The following is a 6,229-nucleotide window of genomic DNA, read 5'->3' as shown; positions in this document are numbered from 1 at the left end:
CCCTTTCTACATATAACAGAGGCTGTAGAATAAGTTCATTTTTATTTACATAGCACCAAATATAACTCTCAACTTATGAAAGAACTTATGAAAAAGATCAGAAACATTCAGAGTATCTAAAATTATTTGTTGGTGCCAGGGACTGAACCCAGGTACTTAACCAATGAGCTATATCCCCAGCCTTTTTATTTTTAACCTTGAAACAGAATTTTTCTAAGTTGGTGAGGCTGGCCTTGAAATTTCAATCCTTCTGCTTCAGTCTCAGTTACTGGGATTACAGGTGTGGATCACCACATCCAGCACAGAGTATCTAAAATATAAATATTATGTTTCTTTTACATATTTTTCTCCTTACATGAAAAGTACTAAGTAAGTTTCACTTAAATGCCTTATGTTAAAAAAAAAAGAAAATTAGGTACTTCTCACTTAAGAGAGTTGAAATTATTTAAAATGAGAGGTGAGGGTAAGAAATGAGCTATATATTCAATGTAAATTGTATTAAAACCCAAATATAAAATATAAACAGAAGGGAAACTTTCCTAGAAGGGAATACATATTACCTACTTTTCTTGCCAAGGTAGGTAAATTACATCAAAAAGAAATCTAGAGGAAGACAGTTTGAGTTTTTTCCCTTATAAATGTCAGTAAAAATAAATTCCATAGGGTCAAGATATTTAGGGTTATAATTAGAAATATATAATCCGTTTTTATGACAAGGCAGCTAGTTGAAATAAATTAACACAATCATTTGAATTGGTTGTCTGCATACTGAACAGGACTTATTCCTTTCCTTTAGCTTCTTTGCACATGTGAAGCATGACATAAGATATCCTGATTTATTGTAAACATTTTTAGGTCAACCTTGGCAAATCATACATGGTTCAATGACATTAAGGAGGAAATTAGTTTCTGCACCTTCTTCTTTGTCTTGTGTTTCTTCCTTCTCAAACTCTTTGACATCTTCTTGACTGTGATAACTAATGATATTTGAAGTTGATAGCTTAGAATAGTCCTCACTTTCTTGTGACTGGGAGGCTTATGTGATCTTATCATTTTCCTCAATACATGATTCTTTGGAATCATTTGCTGTAGTTTTTTTTTTTTTAACTCCAGCACATCCAACCCCTCTTCTGTCTGTGTTGAGCTTTCTAGTTTGGCTTTCACAGAAATTCCCCCTTTATCTTCAGGAAGCCAGTTCTCACAAAGGTTCCAACATCTATTGCATTGTGGTGGAAAGGGAGGATTCATTTCATTGCATGAGGTACACTTCCAATAGTCAGCTAAGGAAATTTCAGGATCTTCTTCAAATGAATCTGTATCACTTTCCCCTGCCTGATACACAGTAACTCAATACACCTCATCATCTTCATCTGAGAGTTCTTGTCCTTCTTCACTAAGGCTATAATCCTCTGAATCAAGAGATTCAACTTCAAATTCTACACTAAATTGATCTGAAACTGAGTCCTGATCCAACCAATCACTGGAATGTTCACTCACACCATCTTCAATATTCAGATTTGATGGAATCTCTATTGATTCACTGCTACTGCTTCCTTCACAACATATTTCCCTTATTACACACAGAGCCAGGCTTTCATCAAAGGAAAGGGAAATACTATCAGACTTGTGGTGCTTTTGTCATCCACCAGATAATTCATATGAATTTTCTTCTGTCTCACTAATTGCTCTCCTTTTAGATGAGGTAGACGGTCTAGAAACCAAACAGGAAGATGAAGTCTTCTCTTCATGTAGTTCTAGCATAAGGCCCTTCTGATACACTCCCACCTTCAAGATGAAACCTGTTCTCACTCACTAATGTGCTGCCATCTGATGATTCTCTTTTATGGTGTAAGTGTCTTTTTGTGCATCAACAGACTTTAACAACTTCAAAAGCAATGACTTTGGTCAAACCAGGGTCTCTTGTTCCAAAGCTCGAATCTGTGAGTTGCTTACAGCACCATCAGTAGAAAGAGATATGCTGTTATTGCACAATGGCCTGGATCAGTACATAAAATGTGCCACATATCTGTGACCATGGGTGCCTATCTTCAATCAGGAAAAGGAATGGTTTAAATGGCCTCAGCTGTAGACAGTCAGGACTTAGCTCCTCCAACGACAGTCTCTCAACAGTCTCGTAACATGTCTGAACTTCACCAGCCTGCTAAACACTCCAGGCTTTTTGCTTGGAGGTGGGAGAGGGGGGGGCATGAAGGGTCCTTCAAGGTGCCCCAGTTTCCTTCACCTGGAGCGCTTGGGCCTCAGTGACCATTCCACTGGCAGCGCAGACCACTGGGCACTTGAACGCACTAAGTCCCACAAGAAAGGTAGTGCCTGGCAAGGGGAAAGTGACAGGAACTCGGCTAAAGGTGTAGGGCTGCCCCTCCAGTTAGGTTTCTGGCTCAATTTTCTCCCCAGAACACAGGGCCACAGAGGCCAGCGCAGAAGCCAAGCTCTGCAGTGTGCCCCAAAAGTGATTTTTTGTTCCTAAGGAAAATATGGCACAGATTTACTTGAATTCAAGTTTCTTTTGTTCATAGCTTTGAGGATGTGTAAAAACAGAAGTAAATATTTTTAAGTTTTGCCAACATTTATTTTTTTTAAAGGAAAATCTATGATGGTGTTTCTTTTGGCTTTAGAGAAACATACTTGGTTCTGTAAGCAGCAAATGTAACAAGTCCCATATAAAATGCATCCAGAACTCAAGTTGAGATGCATCAGAACTGTTCCCTCAAAATTTTCTCTTCCATCCTGTTTCTATACAAGGTATCTTCTGCAATTTTTATATTTTGAAAATTTTCTCATCTGTAATACCAACTCAAAGGAAACCATAGTGTTTTTTTTTCTGAAAATATTCTCAAAAGAAGCTTCTAGAGATAAAAATAAAAAAAGACTTTTTTGATGTTATATATGGGAGTCAGCAGCACTGTTATCAATTTATGGCTTAAGTTCATTCAAGAGTCCCCTAAGAGGCATAGGGTCAAACTGGTAGACAGGATCACAAACACTCTGAGAGAGTGTGGAATGAGGGAGAAGAGCTCTGAAAAATCTAGGTGTCAGGGAACACAGTAGGAACATCTTTAACTAATGTGGTCAAAGAAGTAAATGCACAGGCCGTAAAGATAGAAGGCTCATCAACATAGTCCAAGAGAAAATCTCTTATTTTTCATATGTGGAAACTGAGTCAAATGAGACATTATGTTTATTTGTCTTTCAGTCACCCAGCGAGTTAGCATTTCCACTCTACATCACTCTTTCTCCTCAGTTAATGCCTATCTAGCATCTTAGAGAATTAAACAGCAAACTGGTTTCTCTTCACTAGTTGGGAAGCAGCAGAAAGTCTTTATAGAATACTCTCTAGCAGTGAATGATATTTTTTCATATACATATCTATGTACTTTTTTAGACAAATCTATGAACTACAGGGGAAAAATAACTAAGGTACTTCAATGACTAATGCTATTATAAAATGAAAAAAATATACAGAAAACTTTCAGACATGAGTAAAACAAAAGTCAACAACAAGTTGTAGTTTCCAATCACTGTCTTAAGTATTATTTTAGGTAATACAAAGTGTTACCTAAATTCTTACTTTAGAATTTCTCATGCATATATGAGAAGTCCAAATTAACTAATTCCACAAATATACACTAATAACCCCCATTCCTTTCATTTTCCAAGGTGTAGGAGCTTTGAAGTGGATTTAAGTGCAAAAAAGTTTCCTATAATTTTTATTTGCTTGTAATTGTCATTCTTTTCAGTTTCATCTACTTTTTCTAGAATAACAAGGAACATTGATTAGACATAAGAATTAAGATAATCAAATATATCACACAGTGAATTAATGCTTTAAACATTTGTCTGACAAAACTAATCTCAAAAAATAGCAAGCTACATTTTCTAAAACTTAGTTTCAATTGGTAAATTTCCTAACTCTGATATTAGCCTTCAATTATTTAGATGATTAAATGATTAATTTGAAAAGCATGCTCCTAGCTTCCTGGGAAACTATTGAAGTTCTAAACAAAAGTGAGAAAGGACCTCTCTTAGGAAAATAAATAAGTGTTGGATATAACTATGTAAAAATGCAGGGTAAAGGCCTAAGAATCCATGTTTTCAAAATATATTTCATGACAATATTTTGCTGCTAGCAAGCAAATGAATTTTCTCAAAAGTAGACAGCAAACAAAATAAATTTGAAACCAAATAGATTGAATTCTTTTTCTCCTCTTTGAACTCCCACTCATTAAACATGTTCTTACTGTATTATCAATTTTAATTATTTTCCATTGATTGGGCACTTGACATATTAAGAACCTTATTGGATATAGTCAGAACTCATTCATACACAGTACCCTAAAATAAATTAGGTTGAGTGACAGTAACCTAGTAAGAACAGCCTCTGTTTAATTCCTGGAGGCATCTCAGGAATTAAAGAAAACTTTAGAGAAGCTAAGAAGACAATATAGAAAGTGACCAGAGAGGTTGTGTTAGGTCACTATTTCTCAAACATTAGCAGATCTGGATCACCTGTAGGATTTTTGTAACAGTGTAGAGTTTGGAGTTCTACCCCCAGAATTTTTGATCAAGCCTGGGGGAGAATCAAGAATTTTATGTTATAATGAGTTCCTACTAGATACTGTGGTCTGGGGACCACTCTGGAGAACTCTGGTGTTTGGGCAATGGCTTTCTCGCTTTCTGGACATTTTTACATTGTCCTCAAAGTATTCCTCTTTTCCATCAAACTCATAATTGAACCTGTCTCCACATGAATTCTTCCTTGTAGCCCATCTCTTTTAGGCAAGGAAGTGCCCTTCTTCAGGACCTTGGAGGCTTTACAGTAGCAAAGAATTTGCTACTCAGCTTGCAGCTTGTATGTTTATGTTACTGATGTACTTTCTTTTCCTGAGGAGAGAAATGATTCTTAAAGAGATGTATTTTATTGCTTAACAGTAAGTCAGCTGTTTAAAACTAAAGTAACTAATTTACAGAATGTCAAGTTAAAAGAGTAGCACTGAAGCCTGAAAGAGCTGCAGAGACAATTGCAGAAGTTTGTGCTCAATCAGTGGAAATCTGAAGCAGCCAAAACAGCTTTATCTTTAAACACTTAAGTGCTTTCTTCTTTCATATAACTAATATTCATTCAACTGTATTATGATACTCTAAAAAATGCCAACATTGTCATTTCTGTATGCATTTTTAAACCAGTTCTTCTGAAGAGATGAAATTAAATTTTCAGTCTCTAATGACATAAACTAGCCCTCCTAATATCTTGCTGTGTATAACACATGCTCCCATTCTCCAAGATCTTAAGGGAATCAAGAAAGATGCTAAGGAGGATGGAGAGGCTGCCTTTCTGTACACTCTGCACTTTTCTGACTCTTAAATTGAAGGGACTTTATGATTTTGGCTTCCCCTCTGCAGGTTCCCTGTTAACTGGCCCTGATGTAGCTTCCCAACTGGAGTGACCATATTAAAATATCTGTATTAGTTTTCTCCTGCTGCTATAATAAATTACCACCAATTTGACATCTGAAAATAATTTATTACTTCACAGTTTTGTGATTTTGTAAAATTTCACCAGGCTAAAACCCAACTTGCTGTAAGGGTGTGTTTTCCTGTTTGGAGGTTCTAAGGGAGGATTCATTTCTTTGCTCATTTGCGTTATTGGTAGGATTTAGTCCTTTGTGGCTGTGAGCAGAAGGTTGTTCCCAGCTATATACATTCTTTGACCTTGGTCCTTGTCCTCCATCTTGAAACCAGCAAACAGAAGTTGACCATACTGTGTTTGAAATGTTTCCTCATTTCCATCTTGTCATATCCCTCTGACCTTCATAGGAACAATTCTCTGCTTTTAAGGACTAATGTAACTAGACTCAGTCCAAGTTAATCCAGGATACTCTTTACATCTCAAGATCCATATTCTGAATCATATCTGCAAAATTCCTTTTCCATGTAAGATAATGTATTCATGGAATATATGTCTAGGAATTAGACATTTTGGGCTTATTATATTTCTTATCACACTCTTTAAATAAGGCCACCTCTAAAAATAATTATGGCATATTTATTAGTCAGCTTTTTATCTCTGTGACAAAATACCTGGGAAAATCAACATAAAGGATGAAAGGTTTATTTTAAGGAGATCCTGGGGCAGGGCACAATTCCAAAGATCTGGTCTCTCAACTAGTTTCCATCTCCTACAGTTTCCACAACCTCCCAACAATCCATT

The 6,229-nt window shown here is 36.2% G+C and overlaps 1 pseudogene; it reads right to left on the bottom strand.

The window, feature by feature from the left end:
* Positions 1-721: 721 nt before the first annotated feature.
* Positions 722-5,930, bottom strand: LOC124107604 (E3 ubiquitin-protein ligase Mdm2-like; annotated as a pseudogene).
* Positions 5,931-6,229: the final 299 nt, after the last annotated feature.

The sequence above is a fragment of the Marmota monax genome, unplaced genomic scaffold (genome assembly GCF_021218885.2).
Source record: "Marmota monax isolate L192 unplaced genomic scaffold, Marmota_monax_Labrador192_F-V1.1 WCK01_AAM20220418_F8-fsc00383, whole genome shotgun sequence".
Taxonomy (NCBI): Eukaryota; Metazoa; Chordata; class Mammalia; order Rodentia; family Sciuridae; genus Marmota; species Marmota monax.
The sequence above is the reverse complement of the archived record's forward strand: the minus strand, read 5'-3'. Positions and strand labels throughout refer to the sequence as shown.